Source organism: Passer montanus, unplaced genomic scaffold (genome assembly GCF_014805655.1).
Source record: "Passer montanus isolate IOZ18808 unplaced genomic scaffold, ASM1480565v1 scaffold5, whole genome shotgun sequence".
Taxonomy (NCBI): domain Eukaryota; kingdom Metazoa; phylum Chordata; class Aves; order Passeriformes; family Passeridae; genus Passer; species Passer montanus.
This window is the reverse complement of record NW_024369929.1, coordinates 7,118,003-7,137,941: the sequence shown is the minus strand read 5'-3', so window position 1 is coordinate 7,137,941 and position 19,939 is coordinate 7,118,003.

Here is a 19,939-nt window from a genome sequence, read left to right as displayed (position 1 = left end):
CCATTCTTCTCTTGCATCCCACTATGAGCAGTTCATCTGAGCATAAAGGAATGGCATACATTTCTCTGTTTGTCAAAGGAACTCCATTTACATTTCCATGGTGACATACACAGCTCTGTTCTTTGTTACTCAGGAGTAAAATGTGCAGGATCTCTGCCACATACTAGAAATGCCAGTACATGCAATTTTAATTGCAAGAAGTCCTTCTCTCCTTTAATTCTATTATTTTGGTTTTGCTCACTTGCCAACTGTCTTGGCATTACTGACTGCTTCACAACACCCAACTTCTAACTGAGAGGGCAGGAAGCACAGCCTTTTCCTAAGCATTTGGTACAGGTCCAAATCCTTCCATTCTCTCTTTTTACTAAATTCTTGTTCTCACACAATTCCCATTAACTGATGTGAGAATTTTGACCGCATAAACACGGAGCCGGGTTGTTCAGCCCCAGCCCAGCATCTGTAAAGTGCAGAGCTCCAGTTCTCATCAATAGGTCTGTGTAAGAGGGCAGGAACCCCTGCACCTGAGCACTGCCTGCAGAATCAGCCTTCAGCAGTTCAATCACTGCCTTCCTCCAGAAAGAAAATTTTCCATTCTTTGACCTGACATGTTCGATTATGCAGACCTGTGGAGTGGAAATAGGAGAGACATTGCAAATACAGAATCTATTTCTGCTTCTCAATAAGAAATGATCATATTTCTCCATTGGGGTGGTAAGATCTATGGACAATAAAATGTTGTTGGCTTTACTTTTCATGCCTCTCTCAAGTTACAGACTACAGAAAATTCCTGGGCCAGATTGTCACCTTGCAGAGCTAGCATATCCGAAAAAGAATTCAGCCTCCTCTTTTTCATGTTTCATCATGATAATTCTTTTCAGTACAGCTTTTCTTCTTCCTTACAAGGCAAACGCAATAGTCCCTTTCTCTAATAAGGCCCCATCACTTTTCTGCAGTTTCAGAGGAAGTGAAACCTGGTTCCTGTTGCCTGTCTCAAAAACCAAATCAATCATGTGCACATTTTAAAATGAGTTTTGAAGAAATACCCCAGGGCAAAAGCAGAAAGAATGTAAAATACCGTAAAATAAATATTTAAAAAGCTAAATAAGACAAATGGATTTTTCATTTTGACCTAAAAATAGAAAGCATAAAAAGAATCATGTTTCACAGCTGTGGAGACCAATGAATAAATGGGTAGGGTCCATTAGGTACTGTCCATACATGTGGATGAGCTAAAGGGCTTTTAGAAACTGAAAAATGTCTCTTGTTTAAGTGTTCAAAAGGCAGAACCAAGAGATGCAAACCCTTGTAAGCTGGGATCAAACTTTAAAGTCAAATCTTTTATTATAGTAGGTCAATTAGGTTCTTTTCAAACCAGGCTAATACAATAGAAAAAAAATTTCATCTGTGAAGCTATTTTCAGGACCTGATAAGGCTGTGCTCAAAGGTAACATCAAAGGCTGGATGTTGGAATATTCACAAATAAAAGAAACTCAGACACAATCAAATCAAGATAAAAGTTTCAGCAACTACTTTGAAAAAAAGTCATCTGCTTTACAAAAACTGAAATACAGCAATATTAAAAAAAAATTCCACAGCCACTGCATAACTGCATAATCCTCTCCCCACTGTCCCTGAAGAATCAGTTCTTATCCCACAGACTCTCCCATGATGGGGTTCTGTCTCCCTTTTCAAACTGTTTAGCTTTAATTTTCCCCAAATTATGTTAAATTTCTTGTCTCCTGGATATGTTGCTGGAAGTGTCTATTTTAGTCAGTAAAAACAGTAAAATAAAACCAGTATGAATATCCCAGGTAATGCAGATATATCCTGGAATACAAAGTTACATTTAAAATGTGCTGTAATCCTTCTCTCTGGAGCTCTGTGAGCAGTGTGGAGAAGGGATCAGTAACATTCTTAAAGCACAGTTTATTTAGCAATAGTACACAAGCACTTAGGGAGAAATACCATACAAACACAAGGAGTTTATAATAATGGTTGCCTTTTCCTGGGCTTGTTTAAACCACCTGAGTTTACCCAAGAGGCAAAAACCATGAAAATGAATATTCTTCAGGTTATTCTTTACTGTTTTGCAAGTAATTGTAAAAATGCTGTTATTTTGAGCTATTAATTTTGTTGTTGCTTGCTTTTTTCTAAAAAGGAAAGCAAAACTTCTAGCACATTCACTACACACAGATGTATGGGGTTTAAAATGAGAGTGGGGTTTTTTGTGCTTGTACCTTATAGGATATTTCTTTTTAACAATTTCTATTTGCTATTTTCTATTTAAATGTATTTCCATTCCTACTGGATAAGGAACTTGTTCCTTTCTTTTCAGACATCAAAGGTGTTGCCACTCCTGTCTATTCAGCCTGTGCCTCCTGGTTCCTGCTTTTGCCTCTGGCTTAGTCCTGTGATTCCTGTGTCCAACATTTTATCAATCCTTAGAGCTGTTAAACCTCTACAGAAAGTGCCAGGTCCCCAAGCAAGCCCCCTCATACAAATGACAAACTGTGCTGAACAGCTTCATTCTTTCTGTGCTATCTCTGCCACAATTTTCACTGTCATCCAAAATGTGTTAACAAAGTTCTTCATCAGAGAATTTCAACTGTACCATTCCTAAAAAGGATATGTCAATATTATGAAATTTCCTTTTTTGCTGAATCTGAAAAAGGTAAAAATTTTTTAACTTCCCGTGAATTAAACAAATTTACGAGAATATTTTAGAGAAATGTGAAATTATTTTGTAGGAACAGTTAATCTCAATGAAATTATTGCAATTACTGATAAAGCAAATAGTTTACTCTTAAATGCTCCAATAAAATTAAATCCAAAAAAACGTTGCAGTGATAAATTGCTTCATCACAATTTTCCTTTTTTCACCCAGTTTTAATCTTGATCAGGTGTAGTACTGTGCTAGAATTGAGAGATATCTGATGGATGTTCTCAATTACAACCAATACCTGTGGCTACAACAGGGCCACACTGACAGTCAGGAACAATCAGCATTTAAAGATGCCTGGATGTAGGAAAGAAATGCATTACACCTTCTGAAGCTCTTACACGATGGAAGAACCTTCTTGTACTTATTGCAGGGATCCTCAAGCATCTGCTTAAACAGCAGTCGTGCAGAGCCACCTTTACTTTGGGTATTGCAAATATAAGCTCTCTATATCGACATGAATAGACTAAATATTGCAGCACCTTAGATTTTATGACTTGGCAAGAAGCTAAGTAGAGTGGAAAGCTGTAAAAATAAAAACTTTCAGCTCCACTAAGCTGAAAACTGGTGTCTAAGATATCAGAATATAGCTGCTGGTTCACATAACTAAAAAACTCACCCTCCCAAAGGGTTCTTCCACCTTTCCCCACCCTGACTTGACTAAAGCTGATATGATGCCAAGGGAAGTGACTGTTAGGGATGTGTGTTATCAGTCCTCTGAAGTGACTCAGCTCTACATCTTTTAATCAAACCTTGATTTTTTCAATTTCTAATTTCTTCCAGAAAAGCCTCTGAACAGAAGGTCACAGCCTCAGGCCCATTGAAGGTAGGATAGAAATAATGACTGTAGGAAAAGCACTTCTGTAGGGATTTATCAAGGGTTGCAATTACTCTCATCATGCGAGACATGCCTGTTTGCAATGGTAGAAGGGTTCCTGAATATTCAGGCACTCTTGTGGCTGGAGGCTAAACCTGGTCAAGGATATTTGCTAGGTTATACTTCCACTGGAACAATTTCTGAAGTTTGGTGTGGAATGTGTGCCCTGGAAAAAATAGCAGGAAAACCTCAAGTAGTAAATAGCTGTGTGGCTGAGGCACTTAGATAAGACCCAGACCATGCCTCTGCTTTGGACTATGTAGAACAGAAATAATATTCCAGGTAAGTACCCTAACCAGCCACATGGGACAGTTGCCAATCTTTTACTCTATAAATATTTATTAGTTCAGAGAAAGAAGGATGGACACAATAGGTGGTGGTTAGAGCAGAAGTAAGCCTGGGAATCAAATAAAACCTCTGGTCTCAGACAGTATTTTTTTCTCCAGTCAGAACTAAATGAGAACTGTGATCACCCCAGGCAAAGAATGACCTGAACTGGAGCAAAAATTAAAACTTGTAGAGGTTTGACGGTGCAGGAAATACATAGAATGGACAAAACATCTGGTCTTGGTTGAGTCCCATATGCACTGCAACACAGAGACAGCCAGAAAGTCCAGTGGAGACAAGGCCAGGACAGGTGGATTGCCCATCTGCAAACAGATGTGCACTGGGAATCACAGAGGCCAGCAGGGGCCTCCACCCTGGCTGCTGCTCTGTCCTGAGCAGGCTACTGAGTGCTCTGCCCTGCTCTGGCCTGCAGAGACCTTGGGATGTGAGGAGCTGTTACACTGCATTACACTCTCCTTTGCTACTCTACCTGCTAGGCCAAGTGGAATTTAATAAATATAAATAACTAGCCTAACAAGTTATTAAAGTGTCCTATGTGAAAACTGGATTTTAAAAAAGAAGAAAGGAAAGGCATTCTATTACTGAGTAAGGCAAGTTCCATATAATCTAAAAAGTTTTAAATAGAGAAATATTTCAAGGGCCATTTTTTGGTTATCAGAAAATTAGAAAATGTGAGGCCACCTACAGAAAACCTATAACAGCAGTGATCAGAACAGTTTATTGCGCACAACATTTTTAAATTAGTCTCTAACATTATTTAAGCCATAAAGAAAAGAGAACTTCTAACATCAGATAGTTGACAGCAGTAGAAGTAATAAAAAGCAGAGTCAGAAGATCATTACTGATATAAAGAAGGGTACTTTTCAAGACTGATTCTATAGCTTTTTGATTCTCTTTTTTTAATGAACATTTAAGATAGGCTAACTCCAGCTGTATAATGAATATATCCTTCAAATTGAAAACTCCATATTTAACATCCGTGATGTTCTGCTTTTTATGACATGCTTCCTTCAGATAAAAGTGTTTTAAAACAAATTAGCCCCAGAAGTATATGGAAGAAACACTGAATATGTGTCATGAATCAAAAGCACATATTTTATGATACTAAAGTTATAGCAACACTCACATCTGCAGACTTAAGATCAGTGTATTTTCTCACTGGGTCTATCTTAAAAAGAGTGACATAAGTTCCTTTAGAATACCCCTTAAAGGTTTGGGGTTTTTTTCCTATCTCACAAACATTTTGAAGACTGCAATTTAATAGTTCCAGGCTACTTTCTGTTCTGCCAGTATGACAAGGTTTGCATTTGTTAGTTGATAATAATTTAGCAACTGTTTAATCTCACATTTCTCCCATTGTCCCTTCTCAAATTATGGACAACAGTGGCTCCATATTTTTATTTTGTAAATTTAACACTCTAATTGAAATTAACCATGATTTGAGTTATGATTATTAAGCCTCTAATAATACCATAGAGTCTAATTCTGCTGTTGCCCATGTGTAGCTTTTACACTGGATTTAGATCAACAGGACAAAACATTTTATTGCTGAGACAATGAAAGCATCTTAATTGAATTCTGTAACACCATATTGAGGAAGAAAATATTCTTATTCCTTTTTACACATGAGAAAACAGACATGGACAGACAAAGACCTTCCTTGAGTTGATCTTAGTTCTGTTCAAGCTGTTTAAAAATCAAAGTTATCATGAAGTTCTTCCAGACAACATATCCAGTATGTACATTTATTACTGATTTTATGCAATTATCCTGCAACTCCCATTTTCCTTGTTGATATGCTGTATTAAAGCACAGACATATTTGATCAGTATATACCATGCCAAATGTTTCTCTGATATTTTTTTTCTAAATGAAATTGTATCTTCAAAATTACTAGAAGATCCTTTTCCCTCTGTACTTAAATGTTCTTTTTAATAGAAAAATGGAGAGCTTTAACCTCTGTGAACAGGGGAGGAAAGAGACAAGGCAGTGGTAAGGTCCACAACTGGAGTTTTAGTCAATGCTTTAGAGGGTAACAGCACAATACCACGTGTCTAAAATAAGAGCTAGAAATATATCCTGGTTTGGTGGGCTGACCTTGGCTGGATGCCAGGTGCCCACCAAGCCACTCTATCACTCCCCTCCTCAGCAGGACTAGAGGGAGAAAATGATATGGAGAAAAACCCCTTGTGAGTCAAGATAAAGGCAGTTTAATAAAGCAAAAGCAAAGGTCATGTGTGGAAGCAAATGAAAACAAAATATTTATTCTCTACTTCTCATCAGCAGGCAATGTCCAGCCACTTCCCAGGAAGCAGGGCTTCAGTATGCACTAAATCCGAGTGATCATGAACAGACTGAAATTAGAGGGTGTAAAGGAATATGAACCTATCTATCTGTAAGTATATCAGATAATTATGCAAAGCATCAATTATTTTTCGATTGTGAAGCCTGGAAAGCGTATTTATGTATTTTCTGCATGCCAGTGACACCACAGATTATGTATATGATTAATGCTACTATGGTGTTTTGACCACAAATGGCATTCAGCAGTTGCAATAATAATTTCTCAGAGAAATGGCATGAGCTAAATATTAACAGAAGAGAGAAAATCAAAATTTGATAAAGCAGTCCAAATCTCAAGTGAGGAGGAAAAGACCACAGATACCTGAATCATGAAAAGAGAAGTTTGATAAATGGAAAACAGAGACATCAGGTAGAGCAGTTGCTTGGCTGCCCACTACCAGCTACTCTGTGATTTGGTGCAAAATGAGACAATCCATACAGTTTTACCCAGCCTGCACCAGATTTACACAATTGAACTCTCATGAATTCAAGGCAATCAAATGAAATAACCAGGCACATGAAGTCCTCCCACATGTATAAGTTTTTGCCCAAACAACTCCTGCTTTACAGTATATTTGTATTGCAAGAGTGAGAGCTGATTCCATCAAGGCAGGAGACAGTCCCTGCTTGCCAGCAGGTGAAATAAACAGCACATCCATACTGCAGGTGTGAGATGTGATTCCATCAACCTGGGAGACAATCCCCACCTGCCATCAGGTGATGTATTTGGCTCCCTCTGTACTTCCTCCAGTAAATCTGTTGGTGCCCATGACATTGCCAGACAATGGCTGCATTCTGGTTATTTTCCACTGCAGCTGAGCTTCTGACACCCTGCAGAAAGCCAGATAACCTTTAAAGTAGCATTATCTGCACCAGACCCCCAGTGCAAGCTGAACTTACTTATGACACAGGGATAAATTAAACTCACTAGATTTAGAGAATTACTTCTGAGCTTTTCCAATGAGCAATCAGATGTGGGAACTAAGACTTGCTGATAAAATCAAATATATGAAGTTGCTGCAAAAGCTATTTCACTACCACCTTCTCAACTGCCAGTGAAATAAAAGGAATGGTATAGATTGGATTAAGAATCACTGTGTTTAACCAGACTAGCCAAGATTTCTTAATTCCAAAAGTAATTGCACTTATGTTCTAGCAAGCTGGGAACTGACCTTGAGTGCAAAGAAATATTCAGCAGAGGTTGATAGCCTCAGGAATGGATACAGTGCACTGAAAACAAGGCAAATCACCAAAAGACAGCAAAGTAGTCTAACCTTTTTATTTACAGAAATACAAGAAGTAAATCTTAATTTTGTGGGGGGAGGGGGAAAAAAGCAATAAATATCAATATAAGCACTGTGTGCTTGGCAGTATATTGAACCAAATGAATTAAGGGAAAGGAAATGTGAGAAGGAATCCCATACTGCTGAGGGAAGGAGGAGACACAGAGGGGAGAAAGAAGGGCCTGAGAGGGGGCTTTGCCTGGCTCTGAGAGCTGTCTTCATGCAGGGTCATTGATTTAAACCTACCACTGAGCCCTGGGCAGCTGGTAAATACCAGAGGTCAAGCAAGGAAGGGGAGAGAAATCTTCACTTTCACAATGAGGAAACAAATATGAAAGAAAAAAGAATAGTATATTACTGTGATGAAGATTAAGTAACCTACTCAATTCTAATGTATGGCCCATTCTGCAAGAAGGAAAATTAACATAATGTGATAAACTGAGGAGATTCAACAAATCATTAAACCTTTGTAAGAGTGGATGTTTCAAAGTATCAGAATAAATTCAAAATCACCCATAATGAAAAGTATTAATGAGCGAAGAATCAAATCAGGAATCAGCTTAGGTCATTCAGTAACAAATCAAAATGAACAGTTGGTTGTGATAGAAAACCCAAAGGGCATGAGCTGAAAAGTATGCCAAAGGAATAACAGTTTAAAATCAAAAGCATGAAAAAAGCAGTAGCCAAAGCAGCTCGGACAAACAGAGGAGGAGCGTTAAATTTGAGCAGACAGATCTCCACGGAGAGCACGCATTACGAGGAGTGTCTCCTTGAGCTGGAACATACAGTGCTAATTTCTTTGTACTTGGAACAGGGAGAGAAAATTCAATTAAATTGGCTGAAAATTGGATGTGTCTTTAGTAGTGCTTCCAGGATGTTCCTGTTGTTTCATGTACTTCAGTGACAACATTGCAGGTGTTGGACACTAGGGGAATGCTCCAAAGAAATTACTTTTTGGTTTGAATTATGGTAAAAAACAGTCTGAGGATTAATTTATCCTCTTTATCACTGGGATTTTATTAAAATACAGTTTGTCCTGGACCCATGGCCACTTCCAACAGCAGAGGGCTCTTTGTGGCAGTGCCAGTCTGGCTGGGACTGGTGCCCTTGAGCACCAGCAACCTGCACTGCTAGTGATGGTGGGCCCCAAAGTAAGCTGATAATCACAAATATCTCTGAGATGGATGAAACATTGTACAGATCTGACATTTTTCACACTCCACAGAAAATCCCCTCCCGAGTGATTAAGGACCAAATCTGCCATCTTGTTCCTAGAAGGAATATCAATCTACTGTTTTCTATCCACACCATGGTATGAATCCCCTTCCAACAGATACAATTATATTTCCAGGGAGCTACATTTGCCTCAGGCACTGCACTAAGAAAGTACAGCCATAAGACTGTTTCAAAAGTGCATGTATTTTGAAAGAGAAATGGTAAATATTTTGTAAATATTTTAAGAAATTTTCCAAAACTTCATATTTCTTTAATTTTGATATACTTAAGATAAAGAAGGAGCTCTTAAAAAGCTAGAGTAAGAGTTTTTCTTTGATCATCACCAAAATTAAAGCCTGTAGCAGCAACTTCAGGTGTGCTATTTTACTGGATAATTTTCTTCATAAGTAGTTGGTTCATTCAGGTTCATACTATGGAGAAATGTGTTCACAGTTGATGTAGTGAGGCTGCAGGTATCTTAACCAGGGCTCACAGTGACTACAGGGTTTTTGATTAACAATACTGGCAGATTTGGATAAGTAATTGGACAGTTTTGCCCATACTGAGTAGGTACATTTGGAACTGCTAATAAAAGTAGTAAAAAATCTCTACTAAATATTGTTTCCATTTTTAGCTTGATCTGTTGTGGAAAAATAGATTATTCTAAAACAATCCAACCCTATACAATTGAGTCTACAGAAAAATAGAGTACTGTATGGGAGAAGAGAAAGACTATAGATCTGTTCCAAAGCAGCGTTTTAAAAGCCATTTTAAAATTATATTTTTGTAGTAAGTGTTGGTATTTGGTAACAAAGCCTTGCTCCAAATGATAAAAGGTTCCCTAAGAGTACTTTAATTGAAACTTTTTTATCAGAATGTTGCCTGAACCTTTGCTAAATGCTACTTTCTTGCTTCAATTCAAATTTTCTTAATCTTCATTTTCACGTTGAATATTGGTACACTGTCTGCCTCATTATGCTAAAGAAAGATGAAGTGAGCTATTAACATTCTGAACAGCCTACGAGATGTTATGATATAGAATGTCATTCATTTTTATGAGTTGGCTGTCAGTGTGTGCTGCAATAAAGTTATAATTTCTCACTGACAATATGTGATGTCTGGAGTCGCTGCACAATCCTTATTAAAATTTCAATAATTGTAAATCAAAGGAAAGCAAATACGACTTTTATGAAATGGTCGCTTCTGAAAGTCAAGGAGTACAAAGTGGGGGAATACAAACCCAGAAGATTATTCCTGTGCTGTTCCAAGCCATCACCATCATCCCACAGTTTTCCTCCTCTTGCACAAGGCAGGGTGTGCTTAGCACCCAACACAACATTCTGATAGGTGGCACAGGCTGGGTTATAGCGATGGTGAAGCACTGCTTGTTTGTGGCTCTTAATTGACTCTACCTTTATGTGGCTCTGAGTGTCACCATGTTTATTGGAACAATTTATTATTATAGCTCTTCATCAAGAAAGTCAGGTGTCTTTGGAAGCAGTTACAAGTTATAATTGTCTGACAGAGAGGAAAGCCAGGAAAGATTTACGTGTGTACATGGGTGAGCAAAGGTTTCAAAGCCTGTTTTCTCATAACCTTAAACTGTTGTGGAAAATATCAGGGATAGATTTATGGTATGGTCTTTAAAATGCTTAAATTGTCTAGGACAATACACAGGGAAATGAATCCTGAATTCAAAAGAAATATTTTATATATATATATATATATATATATATATATTGCTGTGTAATGACTGTGTCTTTATTTCTACTGCTGTTAGTATTGTTTCAAATCAGAAATGTAAGAAGTTTCTATCACTGTTCAAAACCTGCTGATCTTTCATTTTGAGCTTGACATAAGCTGGATGATCAGAAGTTAAAATAGTAAAAAAAAATGCTCCTCAGAACAATAGCTTTTTGGAGTTATTAGATACAGACCAAAGCATTCCAGTCACTGAACCAATGAGTTCTTAATGTAGTTGGGCATTTGGAATTACTCTAGCACTTCTCCCTGTTATTTTCAGTTACTTTCAAAGTCATTATTACTTGCAAATCAGTGCATGACATCCTGAATAAATGCATTCATTTAATGTATGTAATCATTGTACATGGGATAGATAATTATATGGGGAGGTTTTGAAATTTTCTTCAGCAGTTTTTAAGTACTGAGAATCAGTCAGACTCCCGGGGTAGATATAGCTATGCTATAGTTATACACACAAAGGTTGTGTGGCCAGGAATGGTTGCACAATGTAGTGATTATGCCAATAGGCAAAAACGTACTTAGATACTCTAATATATAACATCACTCTTTTTCTATTATTTAGACTATTTTTCATTATTTAAAAGTTAAATCAAACATATTAATTTCATGATTGCATCTGGCACATGTAGTAAATTTTAACTAATAGCTTTATTTCTAACTCCCCTCCTCTTCTAAACTGACTGACTCTGCTATAATTTACAGCATAACAGCAACACTCACACATCACATATGATGAACATCCTTCCGTGTCAAATTTCCAGTGTAGCAATATCTCAGATGTACCTCCTCAACACAGAGCAGTCAGCAAATGTTCATGCACAAAAAAAAAGTAAAGCTCTGCTTAAATACAAAGCTCAGTCTTTGCTCCTGCACAGAAATACTTGTGCACAATTCCAGCCATGGTATTTGAAAAGTTGTCCCTTCATGCCAGTAGCATACAAACACACGAAATCATGCATGCCAGATCTCCTAAACTTGATTTATCACCACACGTGTCTTCCCTTTGCTAGAAATGCTTTATAGCTGGTAGCCTAAGTCAAAACCCAGCTGTCCACATCCATCAGAAAGCTCCCTGATGGAAAAGAAAAAAAAAAGAAAAAGATTGATCAACTTGGCCATGGGAAATAACTTCTAAAAGAATTCACTTATTGCTATGCCTCTCATACACACAGACTAGCACACAGTGGGATTCTGGCCCACAAACCAAGACAGAGAGACAGAGTGATAAAGAGGGATACAGAATGCTATAGTGGCACCAGACTCTCACCTGAAGAGATGAGGCGCATGACTCAGGATGACTCAGTACCAGCGAGAAATATTCTATTCTAAAGAGGTCAGCTGAAGACAACTGGTTTAAAGAAGGATAAGACAACTCCAGCCTGCAGAAATACTTCAGCTGATACAGTAATGTTTGCAGATTTTTTAGAAGGACAAGTTTCAGTGGCAGTCAAAGGATCAAACATCCCCTGAAAACAGCTGGGAAGCTAAACATATGCTCTGATGCCTGATATATCTTGTAAATCATCAAGTGAAGCAATAGGCCTGAAAGCCCACTCTAATTACCAGTGATGCAGTGAATGAACAATCTCTAATGCAGAATGATGCACTGGTGATTGCACTGGCTGATATTTTGATATCTGGCTATACAGAGATTGCATAAGTTGTCCAAAACATCTGATACAGAATAGCAAATAGTTTCATAATTTCTGTTTATGCTGGTTCTTGAAACATGTTTTCAGAGAATATTGTAGATACTTTATTGCTTTCATTGTATTGTTTGTCACAGCACTTTTCAAATATATTTGTTTATTTACTGTGCAAAATTGTCAGTAATAACATTTTTTTTAAACCATAAGAAATAATTGAAATATTTTTCCTGTTTATTAGCATGTAATTATTTTAGAGTCTGATATTTTGTGAATAGCCAGGATTAGAAACACATGCTTCTACATGGTGCATACTTCAAAAGATGTAGCTGGAAATCCTGTAATTCCAGCTGTGTTATGGAATATAGGAAGTGTGTCAAACCCAGGTGTTAGTCAGGATATTCAATTTAGGATCTGTCACAGTTCTGGAAAAAGGAAAGATATTTCTGTCTTAGATGTGTGGCATGCATAATTTGGTGGGGAAAATTATGTATTTTCATGTCATGGTAGGTACTGTTTCACAATTATATCATTTGTTTGGAAGTCTGAAATATTAGCCACGGAAGCAGCTAAGTCAGAGGGCTTAAGGGGAAAGATTTTTTTCAAGGTCTCTATACATTATGTCATGGCTATTTGGATTAAGGCAATTATACCTGGGAAACATATATGTATCATATATATGAATTTATTTATTAATTTAACCAAAATACTTTCCAGCTGCCTTAAAAATCGATCACAACTTTACAGTGGAATTCATTTGGTGTAGGATGATATATTTAACAGCACAGTTACTTGGGCAAAATGCAGACATTTACGTTCACTTTGGTAAAAGCTATCAGTTTGTACAGGTGCACGAAGTTGCACACACAGAAACAGAGAGGATGTTTGTGCTTCGTAACTCTGCAGTTCTGCCAGTCCTTCCCCTGTGCCTCTCTGCTCCCTGCAAAAGTTATCTGCCAGCCAAAGCTTAGACAGATCTGAGTGAACACCTCAGCAAACACTACAGGACCAGCAAATGACACCAAGAACATGTCACTGTGTAATTTTTCTTTGTTCCTAAACCTATTTTGCCATAATTTATTTGATTGTCAATCTGTAAATGTTTGTATATCAAGGCTTAACTTTTAAACAAAGCATGTGATGATAAGAATAAAAGCAGATCTAATATATTGGACTTACAGGGATATGAACATTTTGTGACTGCTGAGTTCAGTAATAAAATAGTATTTTCCAATATATATCAGTATTTTTAGTTTTGTCTCTTAACAGAGCACACTATATCCTTGTGTGGTCCTTAGCATTTAAGCTATTCAGAAGAAATTGCATAAACAGCAGCCAAATCTTTTAAGACTGAAGTACTTAGTATTCTTCCATTTAGCACCAAGTTATGAAGTTTCATTTAAAAAGGCTAATTCTACCAATTAGCTCATCCTGTTCAAATACACATATACTGTTGGGAAATATAAAAATGGTTTATTAGATCAAAAGATATGACTGCACTTCAACTAGCACATGGGCATGAGAGATCAAGTATTCCCTATAGATTAATCCCCATGGCATCACAGGCTGATTTGGCTCACCAGTATTACATTAGTAAACCATCTAATCCAATTTAGAGCAGACAGGAATGTTCCATCCATTATGGTATTTCTAGTATCATTAGAAGCAGACTGATTGAATAAGCATCCTAAATCAGCCTGCAGCATGCAAGTAAATCACTGCGACTTGTACTGCAAAATCTTTTTTTTTTTTTTAATAAAAAATAAAGGAAAAGAAAGAAAGAAAAAGCTCCATGTAATAAGATGGAAGCTCTCTGTGTGACTGTGATTTCTGAACTCTTTTGGACAGCAAAATTTCTTTGTACTTCAGTATGTAATATTCTTCTTTCTGTAAGGTAGCAGTACAAAACACGGTGGATTTACAGATGTGAGAAGCTCCTTATTTGTGCCAAACTTGTCTTCAAGGAAAGCAATGGAACATCTTCCCCTCCCTCTCCCCAGTAAACAATAACAAACAAAGTAGGCTGAATGAGGGCAGAGCAGGATACTACTCTCACAAATAAAATCTGCTGTGTAAAATTGGAGTAACCATAGTAATAAAATCTATCAATCAAATATATTACAGAGATTGCAATAGAAAGGATGAAAAGAGTCCAAACTTTATATTCACCCAAAATGAAAAATGCTCAAGTAATTACAAAAATAGTATTTTCATTCCAAACGGGCACACCTCAAAGAAAAACAATTCTTCAATAAAGAAGTAAATATATGAATAAAATGTTGGTGGCAGTTTGAGATGACACAGCTCTCAGAAAGATTTCAGCAAAGGGCTAGGCTGCAGCTTTGAAAAGCTGGGAATCAAATGGAATAAAATCATCAAAATGGCACGTAACCTTTGCTGCCCTTTGAGACCTATCACGTTGCACCAGCAGGGCCATGCAGGTCTCAGCTACACTATTTAAACAATCAGCCATAAAAAGGAAACAGCACCAGTGCAAAAGGCCCTGAGTGGCTGCTCCTCCTCAGTGGGAGAAGGGTGCTCACGTATGTGAAGGATTTACATTTGTTTAATGGCAAAGTTGCTCTGCTGTCAGTCAAACAGCTCCTAATCCTGTCCAGACTCAGTGTTATAACTGAGTTAGAAAGGAAGTTATTGATTCTTTGTGTCCCAACTGCTGAAAAAGTGAACAGCGACCCAGAAATGCAGATATGGACCTGGCAGGAATTATTTTCACTGCAGGTAGGAATATGTCTGAACATAAGACAGTTTTGCAATAGAGGAAAACATGCACAGATACCAGAGGTTTCTGGAAATTAATTTCATGGATCTTCCTCCCTACCTCCCTGAAAGTACTGTAAGTTTGAACAACAAAATTTGGTTACTGGTGGGGGGGGGGGATATAATTTTATAACCAAACTAAATATTTTAAGTTTACGGATTTCCTTTTTTGTAACAAAAAAAAATCTTTGCTTTTGAAGAAAAACAAAGTACTGTAAGTTTGAACAACAAAATTTGGTTACTGGTGGGGGGGGGGGATATAATTTTACAACCAAAATAAATATTTTAAGTTTACAGATTTCCATTTTTGTAACAAAAACAAATCTTTGCTTTTGAAGAAAAATAAACAACTTCTAAACAAACAAACAAAACAAAAAAACAACCCCCAAAACAACCATAACCTTAACAAATGCTTAATTTACTTCAAGAAAATGTTGAAGAGAAAACTTTCAACACAATTTATTCAGAATCCTACTCAAATTTAACTTCAAAAATGAAGTATTTCCATAGCACTACTCTGAAAAGCTCCATCTTAGATTAAACCCATCTGAGAGAAATGAAATGGAAGAAATCATGTCAAACCCCACCATTCATTCTTAAACAAAATGACAAACTTGCACAAGACTGCTCTTGCTTTTCCACATTCTTTTGATCCCAACAAGCCTGTTTCTGGCAAACTCTTCTCATCAACATGGAAAACCACACTGAGCCAGCTGGAGCTTGGGAAATGTGTTCTATCCTTTGCTTAAACTGGCTATACTGGTGCCAAACATTATTATTGTTATTAATAGCACAAACCCAGGCTGCAGTGGTAAATCACACTCCTCCCAGAGCAGATTACTTGTTAAATGTTTATCATCACTTTAAATGACAAATGTACCTGATTAGCAAAATCCAAAAGCTTGTTCTGAGGTAAAAAGGACTCAGAGTTGCAATTTTTCTAATGAATTTCCCTTCTGGTCCACAGTAGAACCCATTAGATCTACCAAATCCTATTTCTGAATGAAAGTTCAAATGCTTTGTAGAGCTAATGAGGGAGAACTAGATTGAATTATGGACACATGTTGCTTCTCTATGAAACATCAGGTTAAAGAATTACACTTTCCTCTTCCCTTCCCTTTTGCAAGGCAGAGAATATTTTGGTTCTTTAATTTTCCCTCTGGCTTGGCTGAGCTGGGTTGGAAGGACATTAGGTGAGGACATTGAGGAGAAGGATGCAATCCTTTCTTGTTCTTCTTTGCTGAAGAGGCAAGTATAGACTCACTGTTCCCCTGTCCACAAGAGACAGTCCAACCTATGTTCCTCCCTGTGCTTCTTTGCCCCAAATCTGGTTCCCCTGACACACTGTGAACGTGGAGTCTTTTCATTAGTGTTAGGCCCTAACCTGAGCTGCCAGCATGGAGGAGGACAGGGAATGGGGGAGAGATTGACAATCCTGCCTGCCAAACTAACCTTCCCTAGAGCTGTGACTTGCTGAACAATCAACTTGATAGCTCGAGTAAATGCCCAGAGTGTTGGTGAGCCCAGATGCAAATATTCAGCCCTTAATCATTAAACTAATGGGGGAACAGCCTGAGCTTTGGAGTCTTGGCACTATCAGGACACAATGGAAACTCCATTTCTGAGTGCCTACCTGTCAGATGGGTTCTCTCTGCCAAGTCCATCCAGCTGTCAGTGATGTTCACAGCAGTGTCCTGGCCCTCAGCATCAAAATTCAGGTGCAAAGTGGCACAAGGTGAGTATCTGCCAAAGGAAAGGCACAAATCCACTGATCAGCTTTGTGAAGAAGGAAAGTTATTTCTGGCACAGAAAGATTAACTTTATACAGTGGCCACAGTTCTAGCAAAAAAACCCAACCCAAACCAAACAAAAAAAAAAAACCAACAAGAGAGAGATAAAATTAAATTTTCTTCTGATATTACTTCAACTAAGCAAAAGAGATAACAACAGGAAAGGATTTGACCTCATGTCTACAGTACCAAGAAAATTCTCACTCACTGGCAGATTTTATACACAGCAGGTTGAAAGGAAATCTAAATGTTACCATGACTGAGCTTGCATTTCCTGATATCTCAAAAGGCATTTGTTTCCCAAAGGAGAGCATTAAACAAAGAGGCAAAGGTTATGTTCCTACACACATCCTAAGTGCTGAATCTTAGCTGTGATGGAGAATATTTTTGCTTACTATAGATTCATTAATTCTAATGAGTCAAGGTGCACCAGGGGAGCATTTCAACTATTTGTCTACAATTTTGCTATCTCCTGAATATTGAAACTAGTGGTTGTCCTGAAGAGACTAAGCTACATATGTGCAAGGGGAGCACACACAGACACTTTTTGATCAGCAAGGCAATTTCCCAGGGCAATGTGCTGATCAACACACTGAGCTGAAACATCTGCAGGATAAAGGATTGTGTCTGAAAACCCTGTGTTTGATGCCCATAATTGTGACAAAGTCATTGCATATTCTGCTCAATGCTTTTTCTGTTTCAGCACTTTCTCACTGTACAAAGAAGCTCCAGCAGCCTCTTAAATGTGGTTGGTAACTCAAAGTACATTTGGGAAATCAGCCAGAGAGAAAGGCTTTTCTTCTGTATGTTTTGCTGCTTTTCTATGAAGTGACGGAAAAGATACACATTTGCCATGTTTGCAGGGTTTCCCCTTACAAAAAAGAAGAAAAAAAAAAGTAAGGAAAGAACTTGAAATAACAATTTTTTGGTGTTATTATTGTTTACTTTAGAGGCTTAAAGCTGCTTAAAACCTGTCATGTCACTATCTAGGTAGGCAGGTTTTAAACTGTATGCTATTAACTTTCTAAACTGCAGCGATGTAAAAGTCTATTGTATCTCAAGACTGAGTTTGCAGAGCTGTCAAAGATGCTTTTCCTCTGAGCTAAACATGATTTGAAAAACGTTGCAAGCCAGAGCATTTGCTGTTACTCACAAAGCACTGTCTGCCAGAGACCACACAGGCGAGTGAGCCCCAGAGGCAGCTAACCCTGGCAGCAGAGTTCCCTAATCATGGCTACAAGGGAAATTCCCTGGAGACAGAAAAGTGAGGTGCAAGACACCTAAGGGAGGGAATAGGGTTTGCTAAATAGAGAATTCTTTCTGAAGCCTTGCTTTTCTCTATGAATATCTATTCCATGGTAGGAGAAAGGGCCACCCAAGCCCACCTGCAACAAACTGCTCTGCTGAGAAGCATCTCTGCTATGCTGCTGTTGGTACCTGAGCTGCTCTCAGCAGGGTCAGTGTTCTGCTCACATACACCACGTTATTTACCTCTGGTTTCTCTGGACCTAATCTGATGAAAAGTGTCCATGCACTGGCCCAGATCTCACCTAAGGGGTGAAGGGCACCTTAACGCTGGGGAGAGTCCAGGTGTGGATGCTGACAGTGCAATGTGGCTTTGATCTTCCTCAGCTGGAAAAGAGCACGGGAAACAGTCTCACACTTTCCAGAGCAATGCTTGACACAAGGATTGGGAGCAGCCAGACCAATATCAGAGCACACCAGTGGATTGATCACACCTGAGTTTGATGTTAGTGTGTGCTTATGTGTTCTGCTCATGTCCTCATTTTGGACACCTTGTGTGTCTTTCCAGACTGGCTGCAGGGGGAAGCAAGTGCTCAGCTCAACCCAAATGAGCAGATTGCCTTTCAAAAGGGGCCAGAACTCCCCAGCCACTGAAGAGGCTGAGCAGGGATATTTTTTGGTGATTCAGTCACTTCTGTTTCCATGTCCTAGTATAGAATTCTTTTTGATGGACTTAAAACACTTCCAAAAGGAATGAGCTAACTTTCCAGGTAACCTGCCAGGCTTTTTCCCTGGCAGCACAATCCCTCTCAGCTTTGCAGACAATGTGCAGCATCCAGGATGGTTCTCCATTGCTTTTGCAAACTGGGTCACAACACATTTACATTTGGAAGGTGTGGTGAGTAAAAGGCCTTGATTTTTCATCCTGCTTACACCTCTCAGATGTCAGAGTATAGTCTGCTTCTCCTCTGAATCTAAGGGCAGGTGGTTGCCAGTACTCAGTAAATGGAGAGTAAAAGCCACTTATGCACAGAGGTGAAAATACCTGCCAAAGGACCACAGACTGCTTAGCCTTCAGCAGTTTGCAAGATTTCACTTTGAAAATAGTAATTTAAAACACTTGTAAGAGCCAAACAATCTCTAAACCCTTAATTACAGTGATCATGTAAGCTTTGGTTTATTGGTAATTTTTTTTAATAGTAGAACATATTTAGTGATGCAGCTGGAGCCACACCACCGTAGGAAAAAAAAATAAAAACAGGATAAATTTTTAAAACCTGATCCAGAGTCTCTGGAAATTATTGGAAAGCATTCTACTGACTTCAGCACACTTTCCTATCAGAAAATGTTGCCCAGAACACACTTTATAGCTAAATTAGAAACCTCTGAATCACAGTCTTGTAATACAGAGTTCAAAATATATTTCATTATGGCTAAATATATGCAGTTACCTATTGATCTTTTAACCTTTCTGATCAAGAGGTATCAATGGAAGAAAAAAATAGCAGAGGATACTCTATCAGTGAAAGGGAGATCCAGAGCTCCCTTATGGAAGGCCACATGTACTAATCCTGTTTGTCTCGGCTGCAAAAGAATTCTTCAGAGTTAAAGCACCCTAAGGATTTATCAAGCACTTTTCAGCCTTCAGCTGGATTTAGCAAGGGAAGCACTTCCAAAGCCTGTAGATTAGTACTGCACAATCAGGCTCGTGTAAACAGCACGACAAGGCTCAGCTTGATGTTTCAGGCAGTGACACTTGACACGTTTCTGAAGACAAAGGTGCCATTCCACTTGCAAACCAAAGATGACACTTGGGTGAATTGCTAAGGAGGGTTTGCCCTGTTGCCTGTTGTCAGATGACTCCTGCTGCACAAGTGTTCCTCACAATGGTGTTAACAGGATTGGCAATGCTCGCCAGGCTCTTCGCACCT